This window comes from Berghia stephanieae, chromosome 4, assembly GCF_034508935.2.
Source record: "Berghia stephanieae isolate SIO BIC M18660-M18661 chromosome 4, UCSD_Bste_1.3, whole genome shotgun sequence".
Lineage (NCBI taxonomy): Eukaryota > Metazoa > Mollusca > Gastropoda > Nudibranchia > Aeolidiidae > Berghia > Berghia stephanieae.
The window spans coordinates 91,480,366-91,502,865 of NC_088363.1; the positions used below are offsets into that span (position 1 = coordinate 91,480,366).

Consider the following 22,500-nt stretch of genomic DNA (forward strand, 5'->3'; position numbering starts at 1 on the left):
AAGATGAGACTGTTTCAATGTTATATAAAACCCATATAAACATACTCTTGCAAAACTTGGACCATGACCTCAGAGATAATTAAAAGAATGGAGGCAGTTGAAATGTGGTTTCTAAGAAGAATGCTCCGTATTCCGTGGACGGATAAAAAGAGAAATGAAGATGTCCTTAAGGAGTGTGGGTGTAAACGCAAAGTTGTTGACACAATACGTAAACGGCAGGCAAATTTCCTAGGTCAGAAGAAAGGGACTGGAAAAACTGGATGTGACCGAAAAGTTAACAGGAAAGAGAGCACTTGGAAGACAGAGAGCGAAAATGATGGATTCGCTGACAGACTGGCTGGGACAGGAAAGAAACAACACCATCATCAGAGCAACGGAAAAAGGGAGAGGAGTGTAGAGCCATGACCGCCCACGCTACTAAGCGCGGCACAAGATGATGATGATATAATATATGTAATGATTTGATAGAAATTTAATCCCGCTCTTAAAGGATTAACTTAACATAATTTGTTAATGGAAAAACGATTCCATTACAATGGTAAACAATATGAACATATCTGGGCGCCCTGGCTCTACCCGGGAAGGAATTGGATATACTACCACATCCCTCCTGGACGCCCATTCCCATTTCTGCCATAGATCCATGCTATTTTGTACATCTTATGCAAAAAACCCAAAGAGGAATGCTCCAACTAGAGAAAGTAACACAGCAACGGCTGAGGTAATCTTTGCTGAAGTCTTGTTCTCAGAAATGTCAGTCATCTTCCTTTTGATGCTTTCTATCTCCTCTGCTGATAATTTGGGTTTAGGCTTATTGTCCTGACCGCATAACCAGTTGTAAATCCGTCTATTAACCGTCTTTTTCTGGGGTGGCTGTAGTGTAACTGGAGAGAAAAAGTATGAGAGAGAGATTATATTGAGGAAAATATCACATGAGTATTTAATTATTTACCAGTTCTTTAATCTGTAAGATGATTTTATCATTACTGTCTAAAGGTATCAAATGTAATACGCTCCATCTTGCTTATATCACTTGACCATAATATTTCTTAGTCTATTTCTGCTTAACCCTCGCCCTACCATTCATAGGAAAATATTCACATTCGTTACGATACTATCAACAATTTTCGTATTCTAATTTCTTTTGTACATCACAATGAAAATGTTGCTGCTTGAAGCTCGAAGGAAAAAAACAACTACTATCCCTGTTTCTAAAACTGTATTCCAATTCCATTTTATCATTATCCAAATATAGTTTACTTTTCATTCTATTTTACATTCTAAACTGTAGGACACACCCTCCTTTTTAGATCTTTTCATGAATTGGACACCTTTTATAAATATTTATTGTCATTCGTGCTTCCTTACAAAGGGGCATCCTGTTTCCTGTCCCATCATTGTTTTTATTTATTCTCCTTAACTAGGCCATTCACACATCTCTCATTCGTCCTTTGTGTTTCATACATCGTGTTTTTTTTTTTTATAAAAGGGAAAGCCGGAACGTCCTCAGTATCTGTCTTCGTTTAATAAATTGAAGCTTACATTTCAATACTTCTCGTTTTTTTTTTTGTTAATTTTTTTTTGTATATCACAAAATGTTAAAATTAATTGTTACGGTTATAAAAACTTGACACTGTGTTGGAAAGCTCATTTTGCTGAGCAATATAGAAAGTACTTGTTGCTTTTCTGTTTGAGTTTGAGCAAGACAAATCTTTTTTGTGTGTTTGTTGGGCAGGTGTGAAGTTTCAGGGAAAATTTCTGGTAAGGAAAGAGTAAATGTATCGTGATTCTAAGTGAAGCCGATGTGTGTGTTCGTGTATGTCAATGTGTACTCATATAATTTGTGTGTAGGTGTATGCATGAGTGCGTGCCAAGCGGTTTCGACGGTACCAAAAATATATAAATACATAACCACTGAATTCTTCTTCTTCTTCTTCTTCTTCTTCTTCTTCTTCTTCTTCTTCTTCTTCTTCTTCTTCTTCTTCTTCTTCTTCTTCTTCTTCTTCTTCTTCTTCTTCTTCTTCTTCTTCTTCTTCTTCTTCTTCTTCTTCTTCTTCTTCTTCTTCTTTCTTCTTCTTCTTCTTCTTTTCTTCTTCTTCTTCTTCTTCTTCTTCTTCTTCTTCTTCTTCTTCTTCTTCTTCTTCTTCTTCTTCTTCTTCTTCTTCTTCTTCTTCTTCTTCTTCTTCTTCTTCTTCTTCTTCTTCTTCTTCTTCTTCTTCTTCTTCTTCTTCTTCTTCTTCTTCTTCTTCTTCTTCTTCTTCTTCTTCTTCTTCTTCTTCTTCTTCTTCTTCTTCTTCTTCTTCTTCTTCTTCTTCTTCTTCTTCTTCTTCTTCTTCTTCTTCTTCTTCTTCTTCTTCTTCTTCTTCTTCTTCTTCATCATCATCATCATCTTCATCATCATCATCATCATCATCATCACCATCTCAAACTAAAACCTGAACCATTTAGGATGCTAACAACATATGGTTGTACCATTCCCACCAATTCCGAGTTTTTTTCCCAGTTAATTGCCGTACAAGAAAGACAAGTATTTTAAATTTTGGTCAGAAAACTCGTCCTTCAAATATCTGTTGGTTTAAATGACCCTAACGAGGGTCGATAAATCGTCCGATATTTGTAGGATGAGTTTTCTGGCCCAATTTTGAACACATGTTCTTTCCAGAGTATGGCAATTAACTTAGAAACTTTTTAGCAAGCACTCAGTTTACAATTTTTTTTCTTTTACACACAATCGGTTTAACACACATTAACAACATGAAATATGTATAGATAAAGTTGTTCTAAGGACATAGATCAAGATGATAGAGACAAATAAGGGATAAATTCGATAGTTATATTTATGACATAAAATATATATGGCAGTTATATTTTATATGCAATGAATAATGGCTAATGGTACAATGAGGCAGAACATAATATCTAAAGCATTATTAGATATTACCGTTCCAAGGTCGTGCAAAATTGTGTTTGTGCACTAAGAATTCATATTAGCTATTCAATAATGTTTTTAATTTCTATATTTTACACTAGCAAAAGAAGTCTTAAAGATTTTAGCATTTTCCTCTGTTCGTTTTTTTGCCATTTCAAAGGCCAAAATTTGCCATATAAAATGGTAAAATTTGCCATCAAAATTGCAAAATTTGCCAAAAATTTGACGCTAGTTTTACAAAAATCAAACAATTAAAACAACATTACGGTTAAAAAATTGGCACAAATAGGGCATTTTGTAGAATATTGATGTCACAACATGTCAACATGAATTTATTTACATTTTGAATGGTTTGAAATAATATTGTAATAATAATAATAATAGCCATAGTAAGTAAGTAAGTAAAAAAAAGAAGGAAGTAATCAAAATATTTTATTAACTATTTAGCTTCTTAAATTTGGGAAATCAAAGTGAACAATCGCATAAAAAATTCAAAATTTGAAAAATAATTAAGGAGAGGAAAAAAATAACTATTCACAAGGAAAGAGAAACAAAATCCATTTTCCAATGGGGGCACATTAAATTTGTATTCTCTACTTACTATCCAATTTTGAGCGTTATTATTATTGCTTTATATTTCAATATAGGACTTATGGGTTTTTGAATGAAAAACATGGAAAAAATCATGAAAAATCATGCTTGTCCGTTATTTAGTGCCAATTTTGGATGCTAGCATTGAAAGTCGCCGTCTTTTCACAATTTTTCATAGCTTTTGGGGTTTTTTAAAAACAAAAATTCGTCAATTTAGCCTAAAAACGCGAAAATTGCGGCTTTTTGCGGTCAAGGGTGAAATTTGCGGCCGCAAAAAACTGCGGGGACAGTCTGTTTCTTTATTATTTAAACATGGGATAAAGAGTAACCTATGAATGCGGTATTGTGATGATGATGATCTACCCGAATTACACATTTTTATCATTAATTTTACTGATATTATTAGTTTTCAATAGTCAACATCAGCAGTTGTACACTCTCTTTCTATTTTATGACCTTCTTACAGATCATAAAACATTTGTCGTTACCTGTGTTAATATTGTTTTCATCAAGACCTATATCATCTTCTGAGTCGCTATCCTCAGGAGGTCGAGGGTCGTGACGTGTCCACCATGTGACTCTACGTAACTGGAGAAAGATTGGAGATACAATGTGATTGTCACAAGTGGAAAATATCAATATGGCATTTTACCGACCAACGGTCACCACCATATATCAACCGGGTTGACACGCAATTACTCCCCTAGAAGATGCAAATTTCACACCTACATGAGAGCAAACCCTAACCTACCTTCATCGCTCAAACTCCGCCAATACCTGACAATGTAAAATTAAGTGTCAACATCTGGAAGACACGCCCCATCACCCTATCTTCAAAACAAAGACCCATATGGAAATGAACAGGACGCGATAACATTATAAAACATGCACATTTCAAGGCATTCTCTTCCACAAAAATAGCGGACAAGAACAGACGTGTTTTTATCCTGTTCAGTGGTGTGATATGCATTCATAAGGAGTGAGTGATTACATTGATTTACATTTCTTTCTGATCTACCGTCTGTATCAACAGCTTTTTCTGCATACTTTTACGTCTCTGTTCCTATGAGGTTGATATACACGATATCATTATGACTTGGTTACATGTAATTTGACATATTTTACAATACCATGGTTTAGCTAGTTTATTTATCTAGTGAAGTCCGGTACTTCTTGAGACCAGAATACCTATCGTTTGTTTACTTCCTGCTATCTGGGCGTTAGTATTATAAATATGTTACTTAAATATTCAGGAGTCTTTAGTTATAACGTTCAAGTGTTACATTATTTTATTAAATATTATTAGGCTTGTTTAGCCTATTACACAATTAGGTCTGACTTTGGACCATATCGCTACACTGTCTGAGGATACACCAGGCCAAGGAAGTTTAACACGGGGAAATCCGACGGCCTGTTTATATTATTATCAAACCAGATTTCAATCCCTTCCTAGTATGGACATAGGAAGAGCTGCCCGACCTCACAACTTTGCATCAAACGGCACCCTTACAATCAAGACCTGAGAGACGGCCAGTTCGGCTAAGGACCTCAGCTGTCACCAAGCTAAGACTTTCAACGATAAAAAAATATTGTGGTTTGTGGTTTTCCTTTGTTAAATAGTAATAGTTAATAATGAGATTATATATAACGCCTAAATATCCACGTTAATCGTGCTATGCGGCGCTGTTGGTGCCCCATGATGAGTAATAAACATTAACAGAACATGTAAATACGTACCATATTATTTAAATCAGAATTAAGCTGACTTATTTTTATTGTCAACTATATGTGGGACTGGAACTCGTTTTATTAATTACTTATTTTAATGTGAAGGTTATATCCTTAGACGGCCACACGAGCCATTAACCATTGTTGTTTAATATTACATGTAATATGTAACGGGGAAATCATAGGATTTGCAGACCTATAATTTAATTCAAATTAATAGGGTGATTCTGTGAGCGCAGGAGCTGACAACCTAGGTAAACCGCTCGCGTGGTGTGGAGAATTATTACATAAAATTTTCTGAACTAATTTAACCTCCACGTTAAATACCACAATACAGTGATCCATCGCCTAAAAACGATGTTATATCGCGCGGGGTGTATCAGATGCTCGATTCTTTCCTTACCAACCATTTACAGGCCTGAAAATTTAATGATTCGTAGTTCTTAGGAGATAATACTTATAGTCGCTATAGTTTACTTTAACTCTCTCCTTAATGATCATTTTCAGTATTTTCCTCAAAAAATGGCAGCAGAAAACCCAGCAGAAAAATTGATTTTTTAAACTCAAACAATCTCTCTACAAAACAACTTTATGTTCTTATTAATTAAACAAAGAACATTGTGATGTACAAAATAAATCTGAAGAAGAAAAAATGTAGATATAGTGTGTCGTAACAAATGTGACGAATTTGCTGGAGGTGATAAGGAAAGGGTTAAAACTATTTATCCTCACAAGGAAAAAATAACACTTCAAAATCCTTAAAATTATATAGTCTAGATTCAACTTTCATTTTCAACTTTTTAATGACTTAGAGATGCTGATGTAGTTATGGAATTGGGGTCAAAATTTTGTAATTCTACGAATACTTAGTAGTAGTAGGCAAGTCTGTTCAATCTCAAAAGAACTATGTTCTACTAGAGACCTGTAAATTTAATAGGCGATTGTTCTTACCTTCTCTGGACTACGCCGTTCAGTAAAAAGGGATATGGCCACAGTGGATATTACTGACACGCCAGTACTTATAATGGCATAGTGGAGGAAATTGACTTTTTTGAGAATATCTGGTCTGGTGTCCTCCTCGCCACTACCACAGAATGGGGCTATATACGTGAATTCTAATATTATTCTTATGAATCCAGCACCATTGCTGATGACAAGACCCCAGAAAGCTCCCTGGAAAAATAATAAAAATGTGTGAAGTGAATGAAATATTTCTGGTGGATCTAAGAGTTAAAAAATATAGCACAGCAGCAAAGTAAAATCAAAAAAGTAAATCTATTGTTGCTTTAACGCAACAATGTATATCTAACTTGTTCCATTACACAGAGCATTAATCACAATGAAAAACATTTTTTTAAAACAACAGAAAACAATAAAACAACCCCCCCCCCCCCAAAAAAAAAAAAAAACAAAAAAAAAAAAAAAAAAACAAACAAAAAAAACACAAAAAAACAAAAAACAAAACAAAAACATAAAAAAAACAAAAAAGACAACAAAAAACATACCAAAAAAAAACCCCCCAACAAAAAATAAACAAACAATAGCATGTAATATTTAATAGATTTAAGGTGTTCACATAGACGTATATATTTCAAGTATAATATTCTTACTTTCTCAGTGGTTCCCTGCCAAAACAACGCCAACAGGAAAACACAACACCACGGTGGACACAAACAAGAAGCTATTACTGCCAAATAATTCCACAGCTGTCCCACTTGAGACTTCTCCACGATGGGAATCCAGATTATACTGCAAGAGGAAACAATTTTTTTTTAATCAAAAGATTTCTCTATCTTTCGGTCTGTATCTGATTCACAAACCCCTAATGGCTTTCGGTATGAGCTTTTATAACATTATTAAGTTAACCGATGTTGATCGTGGCCAGTGACTGGATTAGTGAGATTATCACTGAGAATGATAATGATAAAATAAAGCCTGCTTCGGCCATGTTTCATTGTTGGGCTATTTTCACACATTATCCCTCTCGACTTAGGAGTGAATGAGTACGTGGTTATTACACTGACCTTTATAGTAAGATATATCGTTTACAGCATAAAATGAAGGATGAAAACATGGCTCACATTAAAAAGAAACAAAAACAAAAACAAAACAAAAACCAAAAAACTTGAGCTTTTATATTGCGCAATATCCACTAAACGTGGTCAAAGCGAGGGGTCCTTGGCCAACAGCAACACTTAACATGTAGGACATGACATGACGCCAGTTAGGCGATATTATAATTTTTTCGGACAGAGACAACGCTGCTAACGGCCAGGTACTCATTTTACACCCGAGTATGGTGAGGGAATGTGAGGAAAGAGCCTTTTTCAAGGACTGAACTGTGCCACGAGCGAGCCTAGAACCCAGCAGCTTCCGAACCGAAAGCGAGTGTCATACCACAAGACCACATAGCCGCACATTATGTCCAGTTGAATCAGATTCCCAAAACGTGTTTTTAACTGCTCTTCAAGAAACTCCAGTCATTCATCTCAGCAAAAGGTATTGACTGAGTCCGGGTTTCATATCATTTACTGTAAATTTAGTTTTCGATATTTAAATTTAATTCATCCCGATATAATGCTGTTTTGAGGCTAGATTCCAACAACCTGATAATCGCAAACGACTAGTAACTCCTAACCGACCAATGGGAGGAAGCACTCTCTCCTCTCACCACGACAAGCCATCGTCATCATCTATATCATCATCATCATCATCATCATCATCATCATCATCATCATCATCATCATCATCATCATCATCGTCGTCGTCATCATCATCATCATCATCATCATCATCATCATCATCATCATCATCATGATCATCATCAGCAGCAGCAGCAGCAGCAGCATCATTAGGCTTTTGATCACCTAACATTATGCGCACTGACCTGAATCCGATTAGAACTACAACACAAAGCCGTCCCACAATCATCAGCTCGGACTGTTTCGCGTTCCTTCTAAATCGTCTCCAAAGGTCCATGGTGACAATGGAGCTCGCAGAATTAAACACAGAAGTCAGACTACTCATCACCGCTGCCATCAGAGCCGATAACATTAGGCCTTTCAATCCTGGAAAAAAATTGCAAGGTATGTAATAAATTGAAGGGAATTGTATAGACACACCAAATACCTCAAGTTGTTGTCGTTGTTGCTATTGTTGTTATTGTTTTTCATGTTAATCTTGTGAAAGTTATTGTTTTTAAAAAAATGTAATTGGTGCCTGCTCCACTCACTTTTCTGAATTAAAAATTCACCCCATACACCGGAGCATACTCAATGTCTCAATCGTTTCTACGTTATATGTTTGTGATGAGAATATTGGCTATTAAGCTTAACTGCTGGTCAAAATTACTTCGCGATGGTGGTGAACGAATCGGCGATCTCAAGAAGTGGGTGAGAGAGGGATCTAGAAATGACTTTGGGTTTGAAACGAATATTTTTGTGTTCGTGGATAGCTCACACGGTAGATCCACGCTCTCACCTGCCAGGCGGAGTTGTCGTACCAATAAGGTCGCAGGTTCAAACCCCACCACCGCCGCGGGAAAAATTTTTTTTATTCTCTATTGTCTTCTGGCACTTTTCTACTCACTTCATATCTTGTTGTTACCAACATAAGTGCCTGCTCCACTCACTTTTCTGAATTATAAACCTTTACAACCCCAGTTTGATCCCAACGTATTATTATATTATATTATATTATATTATATTATATTATATTATATTATATTATATTATATTATTATCTATGATTATATAAGCAAGATTATTTATTTGTGGTCCCTCTGTCCACTTAGCAGCAATTCGGTTGGTAGCGAGAAATGCATCGTGATAAATCATTTGACCGAAGTTGGCTGAAACTGTTTCCGCTGCATGCAGAACTCACGTTACAAAAACGGATTAAATCCCAACTCAACGGACTTCAAGATTCGAGATGATAATATGTTGGATTTTTTTTTCTTTTCATACACAAAAATGAATTGTCGATAAACGGACAAACACATCTAAGCATATCCACAGTTTTTATAGTGCTCTAAGTGTTGCACAATACCTATCTTATAGGTTAACATTAGATTAATTTCAATCGCATCCATGCATCATGAAGCTTGTCATTGGACATGCAAATAACAATAATCACATTGTGTGCGGCTATGTGGTCTTGTGTTATGAGACTCCCCTTCGAACCGGAATGCCCAGGTTTCGAGGACCGCTCTGAGCGGCGCATAGATGAGACCTCGAAAAGGGCTCCTTACTCACATTCTCTCACCGTACACAGGTTTAGAAAGGGTACCTGGCCGTTAACATCATTGTTTTTATTGGATAAAAAATTATAACAACTCCTAATGGGCATCCTACTGCTAAGTGTTGCTGTTTGCTAGGGATCCTTTGTCGAGCGCTTTGGGCACTTTTAGTGGATATTGGTATGTATTAATGCACATGCAAAAATAAGAAAGAAAAAATACAATCCAGACTTACTCCACTTGCAATATATACAGGAACAAAGACCCATCCCAAGGCTATTAGTACAAATATGGCCTGAAATAATAAAAGTAAATATGAAAATGGTTTAAAAATAAATAATTTATAGTTTTTTTAGGCCCGAAAAGCTTCATTTCATAAAAAGGCATAATTAGATGATTAAAATCATGTTTTTGTTGAAAATTCCTGAAAAATTAAATAAAACCTCCCAAATTTGTTATTTTTGTTTTCTTGACTTTTTATTTGAATCTTAAAGATTAGCACTTTGCTCATTTAGAAATTGATGTCTCATTCCAATACATAATTTTAGAGTTATTATAAATAGTTATTTCCTGTGATCAAGTCATAAAGCATAAGACAGTGCTATTTGATTGAAGCAGGGACCTCCTGTGATCCAAGGTTAATAGCGTATTGCTTAAAATCGGTCTTTAAAATCATTTCTAGATTTTAACAGCTTTATTTAGACTTAGATTACATATTTTTTTTGAAGACCATGTTGGTTATGTAGCCAATGACTCGTTCGTTTTTCTAACAATAAATATGACGATTAGCATTCGATGCAGTTTGCACAATGCTGTCCAGATGCCCTGAGTGATCTGATGCCATGAAAGGTTTTCTGTACACAGAACAACTCATTGTAAGCAAAATCGGATCAGACAAACATCTACGTCTTGTTTTCCCCCTTCTCCTTCTAAACAACGGTCACAGGTCATCCATCGTGTTAAGATTCGAACTATGTATCAATTCATTGCATCCAGCTCTCTAATAAGCAATCTAATTTGGTAGACAGTTCTAATAGGCTTCAACAGTCATGACGTCACTTCCCTCGTAATGACGCATAGTAACTTAGTAACTGGCTCTAAACTATCGGAACAATGGCGGACTCCTTTATGAAATATTTCTCCGACGAGCATAAAAGTGGGTCCAGAGGAGAAAAACATTATAAATATGATCTTGTTTTTACTTTTATACATTCTGATCACATGACATATGAAAAGTTCTAGCCAGCATGAAGAATAAAAATTATACCGATTTTCTTTGTTTAGAACCACGCTGCTCACGGTTGCTGGGCGACGTGACATCAGACTATTGAATCCAATGGGCAATCAAATACTAACGTGCAACTCATAGATGGCCACAGCGAATCCCGAGGCAGCTGCCGTGCCTGCAAGACCGATGAACATCGGGCCTCCAACATTGGTGGCAAATATGGACGACCCTACCTGGAAGTCAATAAAGAAGCTTTTTGAATGTGAGGTCAAAATAGTCAATTTACAGGTTTGTAGTTAAATTATTCCTTATTTAACTCTTTAAAAGGTTAAGATAAGAATACATGAAAAACATAAGATTATAATGTTCTAGATGATCTATGGATCCTAAATCTCTCTCTCTCTCTCTCTCTCTCTCTCTCTCTCCTCTCTCTCTCTCTCTATATATATATATATATATAATATATATATATATATATAATACATATATATATATATATATATATGTACACACACAGACACATATGTCACACTCCCACATACACACACACACACACACACACACACATATATATATATATATATATATATATATATATATATATATATATATATATATATATATATATATATATATATATATATATATATTTATATCGCTACTTTCTCCTTCTCAATGTCTCTATCTATTTATCTGTCCATCTATTTGATTGTATCAAAATGTTGACTAATTTGTTTTGTATTTCCAAATAGCATATTGATAATCGCTGGAAATGATCTGTTTAAAAACAAGTTAAATGAGGCCCAAGAGGGTGCTGACATAGTAATAATGACACAGCCTCTTAGGGCTGACCCACACCGGAGACTGTTTCCGACGTCTTCTGTCGTTTTTTTTTTTTTTTTTCGAGCTTGGTATGGGTAGGTCTAGTGGCTCTTATCTTTATTCTTTGTATTTTGTCAGTGCCCGACGTCTTTATCCAGAAGACGGCAGAGGACGGGCAGTGCCGGGTCGTCGGAGTCAGTCTCCAGTATGGGTTAAGGCGTTATCTCTCACAAAGGTTGCGAAAGAATATATTATATTCTTATCAGCTTTTAGTACCCTAAAAGATTACAGTGTTTGTAGGTTGCTTATTATAAGGACACAATAAGTTTGATTTAGAAATAAGTCATAATTTTAATTTACTTTGACGTAGGTACATATCTAGAGGGAGCTGTTATCAAAATATCTAGACGGGTCTATGTATACGCTAAAATAAAAGCTGCATTTGTTGAGCGCTAACTTCGTAAAAGAACAGAACTAATTACCTTAAATAAAAGCTATTCTAATCAATTAACTTCCGTACTCTGGAAAGGCCCCTATCAAAAAATTTAGTCCGAAAATTCATCCTTCAAATATGACTCTCATCTTGGCAAAAGCTCTCAAACCTGGGACTTCACGAATTCTTCTTTTTAAATCCGGGTTTTTTGAAAGTTTTAGCCAAGATGAGGGTCAGTTAAATTAATTGATTTTTAAAGGATGAGTTTTAAGGACAAATGTCTGAATACCTGTCGTTCCAGAATACGTCCGTTAATATGGCATTTGTTTAATGTCGTTAATTTAAACTCTTCTTTTACTCACTTAGCACTTAATTAACAAATTAATACAGTTTATATTTTAGCGTATACACATCTAGATAGATATTTGATAACAATCTCCTCAAGCGTACGTCAAATCAAACCAAGATTGTGACTTAAATATATTAAGTGTCTTTATAAAACGAGAGTTTTGATAGATCCTTTGAGAGTATGAACGTTACACACTGAAAGTCTTTCCAGACAAACTTAATAGATTGGACAAACCATCATTCTAAACACTGTCCTCGTGGGTGGTTTAGACTTATTCCGAGAAGGCTGTGTTACTTACCAGAAACCAGTTCATAGATTTCCCCGCCAGGAAATAGCCTGTTGCATCTGAATTCCCTCTATTCGGGCGGAAGGTAGACTGGAAAACAAAACCAAAGAGTTTATTTGACAATGCTAGTGTGTTATTTTATGCAGTATCTTTAACGAAGCTTTCACAACATCCATGCTAATAACACGGGGATATTTTAGAAAACCCAGCGTACAGAGTGTTTTTTTTTTATTGACACGAATAAACCCAAAGCTATATAAGATTTCATCAAACGGTTCATTGCCATAGGTGCAGAATTTATTTAAGGTTTTGATTGATATAAGTTTTAATACTGTACGCCCTTTGGTAGCTGAGTTATGATGTAATGAGTAGAAAAGGGTACGTTTGAAATAAATCGTAAATACTCGTCAACAGTCATGTCGTCACTTCCCTCGTAATGACGCATGGTAACTTAGTAACTGGCTCTAGACTATCGAAACAATGGCGGACGCCCTTATGAAATATTTCTCCGACGAGCATTCTGATCACAAGACATATGAAAAGTTCTAGCCAGCATGGAGAATAAAAAGTGCCGATTCTCTTTGTTTAGAACCACGATGGCCGCCGTTGCTGATCAGACATCAGACTATTGAATCCAATTACAGTGTTTGTTTTGAATCATTGACATATTATTTCAGGTTTGAATTCCCCAAGAACAACTGCAACGACATCAATTTGGCTTTCAACATATTAATTCAAATGTATTAAATTTTCTTCTGATATCATACTTGTAATCGTGTGTTTGCGCAATTGTCCAATGTAAATATCCACGTTACCACCAACCTTTTAAATGACAACCGGCAAGCATATCTCCAGTTCGTCTCACGTCTTTTGCAGCATAAGTAATGTGACAGAGTCAACGGCTTCTCTTATTTTTGTCTTCAGATGACGCCATACACAAAATAATTTTGCATCGTTAAGGCAATGTTTCAAGATGATAGCCTTGGATAAACATGTTAAATAAAATAAACTTTCGAGAAGCATGTCGGACAAAGCCAAAATAAGTCATGATCTAAGCCAAAATTATCCTTTCTAATGATAACGCCATAGCTCAGCTTTTAAAGGACGCACAGTGTTAAAACTTATACCCATCAAAACTTGGAACAAATTCTACATATGTAGCAAAACCCTTATGATAAAATCTGACATAGCTCTCGAATTATTTAAACCTGAAATGTATCAATAATAAAAAAAAACCCACACTGTATAATAACTATATCCGATTTTACGGGAGAAAAATCGAAGAACGGTTTATATATATATATATATATATATATATATATATATATATATATATATATATATATATATATATATATATATATATATATATATATATAAAATATAAATTGTATCACTCACTTATATGTGGCCAAAACATATGTTTCTGTGGCTTTCGTTGGACGAAACCACAGAAACATATGTTTTGGCCACATATGAGTGAGTGATACAATTTATATTTTATATTAGCTCTAACCATCATTATCGAGCACTTTCGTACCTACGCGTACCCACCAACACTCATATAATATATATATAATATATATATATATATATATATATATATATATATATATATATATACTCTTATATTGCATGGTTTTAATAACATCCATATGATTTTTGACGTGGATCTGACAACCATGGGTGGTTTCTGACAACATTGCTAAGTTGTCATGTAGGTTTTTTTCGTCTGAAAACGATTTGCCTTTGGTTGACTTTGACAGATAAAAATAAGTTAAGTTGTTAAAAACGTTTGACTACAAGTTGAGTAGCGCCCCTTGGGTGCAAAGAAAATCTGAATAAATTTGGGTTTGAGTCAGGCAGAGCCATCAAAATATCTTTGGGCAGAGCTATGGCAAACATGAATGTCACAGAATTGAAAGACTAAAAAATCTAACACCAAACAATTCCACCAGTCAATACAAGATCTAAGTGGAAAACGCCCAGCCGTGGCAAGAAAAGGCGTTAAAGACGCAAACGGTAGTATACATATCGACAACAACGAAATTTTGGAACGTTGGGCAGTGTACATAAAAAATCTATAGCGGATGACAAAAGAGGGACGAGCTTGGATAAAGAAATCTCTACTGTGAACACGGGTCCCCAGATTATGCGAGAAGAAGTAGAAGCTGCTTGCAAAGAGATGAATAAGAGGAAAGCGGTAGACCAAGATAGCTTCTCAATAGAATTGATTGACGCCCTCAACGATCTGGGAATAGACATTCTGACAAAAGCCTTTAATGTCTTATATGAAAAGAGTGAATTGCCTAATGTCTTAAGACAATCGGTATTCATTACGATACCACCCCCCCAAAAAAAAAAAACAAAAAACAAAAAACAAAAACAAACAAGGTACTATTGACTGTGACCAACACAGAACAATCAGCATAATGAACCAGGCCACAAAAATTATGTTAAGAATACTTATGAAAAGAATGAAGAGCAAGATCTCTCCAGAGATAAGTGAGGAGCAGTTTGGTTTTGTTAAAGAAAAGGGTACCGTAAATGCAATCTTTACATTGAAAACATTAATGCAACGGTCAATCGAAAAACAAAAATCACTTTATCTATGCTTCATTGATTATTCCAAAGCTTTTGACTCAGTACAGCACGATACGCTATTCAAAATCTTAGAAAAGATCGGTGTAGACAGTAAAGACCTTCGACTTGTGAAAAACTCATATTGGAATCAAACAGCGTGTGTCAAACTGGATAATGAAACATCGGACTTCTTTAACATTGAGAAGGGAGTAAGACAAGGTTGCGTCTTATCACCGGACCATTTTAACATATATAATGAAATAATATTCAAAGAAATTGAAGATGTGAAAGGCGTCGTCGGTGGAGGGCAGAATATAAATAACATAAGATACGCAGACGATGGAACTCTGATGGCATACTGTCCAGAACACGTGCAGAAAATTTTAGATATAGTGGTGTGCAAAAGTGAAGAGATGGGCCTGAAACTTAATATTAAGAAAACCGAATGCATGGTGGTCTCAAAGAATGACAACAACACGACCTTCCACTTGTCAAGCAAAGGAGAGACCATCAAACAAGTAAAGAAATTTAAATATTTAGGCACTATCATCACCCATGACGCACGTGACATAGAGGATATAAAACAAAGAATAGCAATAGTGAAAAACGTGATCCATAAAATGCGACCAGTTGTGTCAAACAACAACCTAAACTTGAAGACCAGAATGAAAGTAGTAGAAACATATTTTATAAGTACCCTTTTATGGTTGTGAAACGTGGACGCTTGACAAAGAATGTACGAGGAGGTTAGAGGCATTTGAGATGTGGGTGTATAGAAGAATGTTGAGGGTATCATGGACAGACAGGTGTACGAACGAGGAAGTGTTGGAGAAGGTGAGAAAGGGAAGAATACTGATCGATAACATCAGAAAGAGGCAGTTACGGTTTCTGGGACATGTGTGTGGAGAAGAGACGGAATAGAAATGTTGGTAACATCTGGGATGATCGAAGGAAAGAAAGCTAGAGGAAGACAAAGAATGACTTATCTAAATAACCTAAGAATAGCCAAATGTGACTTTAAAAGCAACACAGATTTCATTCGCACCGCAGAGGATCGTGATTCGTGGAGACAGCTGACCGACACAACGTGCTCAAGAGCACAAGCCACGATGGATGATGATGGCAATCTCTTTACACTGGAGATAGTTTTCTACTGGAATTTGACCTACTTCCGCTTCTGTTCGTTTTGTTTATTTATTTATTTTTTTTTTTTTAGGGCGGACCGAAGACACAACTTAGGCGGACTGTGGTTTGTGCATTCAACATTCAATCTGATGAAGTAAAACTTACTGAGTTAGGTTTTTGTTTCAACTTATTGTCCTATCTATCTAGATGCATGTTGTTGCTTTTAAAAAATTGTTTCTTGTATTGCCTGGGCCTGACCATTGAATGCGCAACTTTGGGCGACTGTGACCTGTTTAGACTTAGACGTCTTGTCCTCGCGCCCTTACTTTTTAATTTTAAGCCCTAAGCCTAATAAGTCTGAATGTGTTCACTAAAGTTTAAGCCATTAAGTAAGTTTTTACTCTTATAGCTTAGTGTTGTAACTGTAATGAAATGAAATCCATTACAGAATATTTCCAAATATAATATTGTCTGTGTGATTTGTGTTCATGTTTGAAAATCACAGCAACGGCAGCAGGCAGTACAGAGACTTTGACTCTATATCTCAGCTTTATATATTATCTAGGAAATCAGAAGACAACTTAATATAAATAGAGCCCAACTTGGTGAAATTCATGTCTTTGGTAATTCATTGGGCAGTTCGTAGTCTTGAAAAATGCACATTTTTATTTAATCTCTATTCAGACACAAATTATCGACGTTAATATTCATATTTTTTTTATTTGTTCTATTTCTTATTCTAGGCATTGTTGTCTCACCATTCAGTTACATGGAGGCTTTGATTTTACTCAAAGTGATGTATGGGTTGTCTCTCATCTGCTACTTACTGATATATAAATTGTAATTGGTCGTTTTTCAGTTAAATATTGTAATCTTAATATCATTGACAAGGATCAGTCTTTGGTTAAATATGAATGTATTTTTATATGAATGTATAGTGTGGGTATGAGTTACGCTCAGGTATTTTATCTACCTGGGTGGGGTTCCTGACCTACCATAGTGGGCAGGGAGGTACTTACTGTCTTCTATCCCCTATATCTATTTTCCAACTAGCTTTCTGTCCTTGTCTTGGGATGAGATTACTTGGTTTTATCCTGGCCCTGACCGGATACCCTTGGTGAGAGGGAAACAGTCAAATGTATAGTTAGTTTTGGGAGATGATATTTTTCCCTCTGTTATGTAATGTATTATGTTTTGTTTAGATCTTATATATGATTTGTAATCATTTGAGTGTATTCCCCTTAGTGGGGACCTGTGATCTCAAACTAAGTACTTTGATAGTGTGCTCTTGGAATGAATCTGCATCTATTCACTATTTGAATCAATTCCCCTTTGTCTTATCTTTTCTTGGGTGCTTTAATTGTAATTTTAGAACCTTTTACTATCCCATTTTCTTCCTTTTTACTGGCGCTGGAGTGGCCTTAATGTGTTGCAAGCGCAGTAAAACCATTAAAATCAAAAACATTTTATCTTTGGTCGTCTCTGGGGCATTATTCCTATTTTAAATTTCTGGAAGTTGATAAGCCTGAATTATGTTTGGTGGTGTTTTATGTGCTTTTGTTTTTGGTTGAATTTCATTTTTGCTAAAGCGATATTTTATTTTGTTTTGTTTTTATTTTTATTTGGTTAGCCTACTTCAATATTAAAAAAAAATTATTTGTGAACATTACACAATGCTCTGCTTACTTCCTTATACTAAATGGTTATTCTGGTCAATCGAAACTTTGGCTGAAAATCAATAGCAGCTATCTCCATTTACCCATGTAATTAAGCTTGGTAATCAAAACATCCATCTCCAGAAGTTTCGAGTATAATCAAACATGAAAAAGAAATGATATATTAATGCATAGAATCTTCTGTAATTTAATGTAAAAGTGAGTTTCAACTAGTACTGAATCCACCAATTAACATAAAGAAAAGCATGGAGATAGAGCCTTTTTGATTCTCTGCCAACGAATAGTTGTTGGCCTTTCTTGAAGTTAAGGGATGTGCATTCGAGCACTATAAACTTAGAGAAAAAGAGAGCTCCTTAAAATCTGTGTGGCCCATAAAGCTAGATCTTAACTCACTCAATCTTAGAGATTGTTGTTACTTTTCAAATTTGAAAAAAATGTATTAAAAATGAGCATGTACATAGATAGTTTTATTCAACTATCAATAACATGCAAAAACTAAAAACATTAGCTTTGATTACTACGCCTATAATTTGTCTCATAAATATGTAATAAATAGGCATGGGGTAAAAGTAAACCGGGTTAACTACGGATATGTCGGAGTTAGGGTTGAGTGAGTTAAGTCATCAGTACCTTTAAAATGAAGCAGACGATTCTTATTCATTAAACATTTGGACCGGGAGCTACTATATCACATCTTACTTTTCCAACATGCTGTTATACATTTGCTTTTTATCATCTTTGCTCAATGGAAAAACTGGATCTTGTGGCAATGAACCCGAGACCTTCCGATTAGGATTTGAAGGTGCTAAGCATTTGGCCACTGTCCCTTTTAACCGACCTATGGTGAGGGATTTATCAATCCTCTCTATGAGTAACTTTCTGTGTTTGTACATGTACTTGTTTAAGCTTTTCACAGACAATGTGATTTGTAACCAAACACACAAAGTTTGATAAATCACGTTAAATTAAAAGAAAAAATTGATGTGCTTAAAACAGTAAAGGCTAATTTACTGATTTTAGAACATCAAATTTAAAGATTATGGAATTTTGCTGGTTGGATTATTGATATTTGCTATTGTTCTAGGCTGTACGGATGGGATCATTAATATTATGTGGAGGAGAGTGGTGTGAGCAAGTCAGATTTTTAGATCTGTAGTTTGCGCATGTTGTAACTCTGGAGTTCATTAAATGAAGCACCCATTTGAACAATGATCTAGCTTGAAATCAACTTAGAAACTTGAAATTCACAGACAAGAGGTATAAAGGGTTGGTTTACGTGCTTGATTTTTTTTCCAATTTTTTTTTTGGTTGAGTGGACCGATCATCCGTGGCTCTCGAAAATAGTGTGAAAACTACGCGAAGTTCGAACCCGATTACTCAACCACCTGGTTAAAATTCCCCATGGTTGCAGAACTTTTTCTGAAAGACAAAGAGAGAGCCCCAATGTTGAATTTCAGATTTCTCATGCCAGTGGGCTGACCACCAGCTGCTCCCTAAAGTTGTTTCTAAATTGCGCAAAGTTTGAACACTGACCACCTAATCAAAATTCGCTATGTCAGCAGCACTTTACTGAAAGACAATAGAGAGAACTACCCACATACCAATTCTCAGATTTCTCATGCCAGTCGGCTGACCATCAGCCACTCCCCAAAGTGAATGATGCGCTCAATGAACGATGGAATAGTGTTATATAACAACGTATTTTCATATACATGTTATATGACAACCTACTGTCATGTACATGGCATATGTCAACTCACACCCCTGTCTATATCACAACACACTATTCTAAACGGGTTTTCAACTTCTTTAATTTGAATGTATATAATAATTATCAGACCATATTTGGCATATTTGATGACCATTGGTCACGACTATCTAATTATCGTCCACCCATAATGTCTGATGTGGTGGTTGTCATATCCCTGTGTGCTAACAAAGTCGCGAAAAACCACCTGTTATGAGTATATATATATATATATATATATATATATATATATATATATATATATATATATATATATATATATATATATATATATATAGTCGTCCAATGTATATGTGAGGTCTCCACCAGGAACGAGACAAATTATAAACCGCTGTGAGCCTGTGTTCAATGCTGTGAAGTATAATATAATGCTCTCTATTAATACGCTATTTCTAACACATTTCATTACTTTAGAGTAATTTGCGATATTCCCAGCACACGGGACCTGGAACAGACTATAGTGGAATGTCGTTTGTATATCTTTTTGAAGGAAGATTTATGTAGATTGTATCTGGTTTTGAATTAACACTCTGTGAGGTCTATGTAAGTTTCTTGCTTTGATGTATCTGGGCGTGAAACTGTGGCTTAATAAATAACGATTCGTGTCAGGCAATTGCCGTTTAGTGGGCATGTGCCTGGATCCTGCAGTTGCATTTTTCTGTAGGTTGTACTTGGGCTGTTCTGGCTGTGATAAGTTTCGTTTGTTGTTGGAGGAAATTACGCCTTGTATGTTTGACACGCAGGTGATCTTATTTTGATGGCGTTTTGTTTCTTATGGGGTGTAGGATGTCACCTCATGGGAAGCATTTTTGTAGTAGATTGAAGAATTTATTACCATAAGCAGTTGTCGCGATTTGCTTTAGGGTGGCTTGAATAAATAAAAAAATAAAAAATTCCCTTTATTCATCCCATAGGGGAAATGATTCTCTCGGGTGTATTCCAAGGGGAGACTGGAATAGCCCAGGCGTCAGCTGCAGTGCAGCGCCGCAAATTGAGCTAGGGCGAGATGGCTTGCTCAAGGCCACACAGCGCAGCGGCGGGTGATCGAACTTGGTACCTTTTGGGTAGGAAGCAAAGACCGTACCACTGAGCCACGCTGACTCCCATGTTATATTTCGTTTTCTTTGACGTTTTTGTTGTTGGGGTAGTTGTCGTCTCTACTTCATATTTTAGTTTATATTCGTAGCCAATATTTTTGTAGTGCATCTGTGTATGCTAGGGTTGCTTTGATAAATATGTGGTTGTTTGTATAGTTGTTAGATATCGAGTTAATGATCTCTGAGATGTTTTTATTAGAGATTGACGTTTAATGGGATGTTGTTAGGCTTCGATACGCGCCAAGTTTTCAGTCGAAATCAAATAAAAATTCTAAAAGATTTATTTTCCAGACTATTGATAAATTCTTCCATCATGATATAGCTATAATTTATGTAAGAAACATTGTGTTTAAATTTGAAAGAAATTCATATGCTAGTTTTTGGTGCATCTATGTTTGAAATTTTAGGGTTTTACGTCTAATTTTAGCCTATAATGCGCCTTAAAAATTAAAAAAATAAAAATTCTGAGGTTTTTTTTTGGTGTTTAACATCAAATTATACATCACATTATTAGTTTATGAGATTTAATTGATGACTTTTATAAATATAAAGCATATTTGACCGCTAAATTATTTTTTTGTAAAAAACGGATATCATATGTTATTATTATTATTATTATTATTATTATTATTATTATTATTATTATTATTATTATTATTATTATTATTATTATTATTATTATTATTATTTTATATTATTACTATTTTTATTATTATTATTATTATTATTATTATTATTATTATTATTATTATTGTTGTTGTTATTGTTTTAAACTTTAGCAATGGCATTGGCATGTGCCATTTTCACTTTAGTGAATTTAATTTAATTTTTTGTTTTCATCGACAACTAACATGAAAGAATTCAGTTGACTGTACTGGTGTCCTGACAATCAATAAAGATGCTGGCTCAAGGGCTATTCTGGCAAGGTGAGTTGAGGCACTCCTGTGGCAAACTGATCAACCAGCAAACCATCATCTGGGCCAGCACAGCAGAGTGTCTGCATGTACTTTTTGACTCTGATTATTAATGTTTCCAAATCTCCATAGCGCCTTTACATTTTTTATTAATGATCAATAAAGTAAATACTCATTTTTCTATATGAAAATGACAAAGCATCATTTGAAATGAATTACAACTGAATTTATTAACTTAATAACAGAAAATTGCTTGTCGCCAAGAGTTCTGTTCTGTGGATGTAAAACCAATGAAATTTCAACTGTGTTGGTGTGAATGATGACCATTTTATTTATTGGTCTTTCTTTGACAGATGCATTTTATGTCAATGATTTATAATGTATTTCCAAAAATTGCTAATGAAATGTCTCTTTTTATTTTTATTTTTCCAACCAGAGCAAGATCGACTCTCTTTGTGGAACTACGGCACTAAAAAAAGCGGTGGCAAACAAGTGGTGTTGAGGCGAAAGAAAATTTTTTCCAAGGGGTTTGGGAAAGCAAATTGCTTTTTATTCTGAGCTATATCTATTTGCATCATTTAGCTGTTTTATTATCTAAAATAGAATTGATTTTGCAGTTAAAATTGACTAGATATCTAATTTTATATGACTTGTCTCTCAAGCAGCATTGAAAAATGAGGGTAGCGCGCCATATATTATATTTTACGAAATCATATTTCAAGAATTTTTAATAT

The 22,500-nt window shown here is 35.0% G+C and overlaps 1 pseudogene across 1 annotated transcript in view; it reads right to left on the reverse strand.

Annotated features, from left to right (window-relative positions):
• Nucleotides 1-3,964: 3,964 nt before the first annotated feature.
• LOC144971886 (sodium/glucose cotransporter 4-like) overlaps nt 3,965-22,500 on the reverse strand; it is a 66,963-nt pseudogene continuing 48,427 nt past the window's right edge. The window contains exons 14-15 of the transcript XR_013645186.1: nt 6,200-6,421; nt 3,965-4,108 (exon numbers count right to left, since the gene is read on the reverse strand). The product of XR_013645186.1 is annotated as a sodium/glucose cotransporter 4-like (transcript). The remainder of the gene's footprint in view (nt 4,109-6,199; nt 6,422-22,500) is intronic.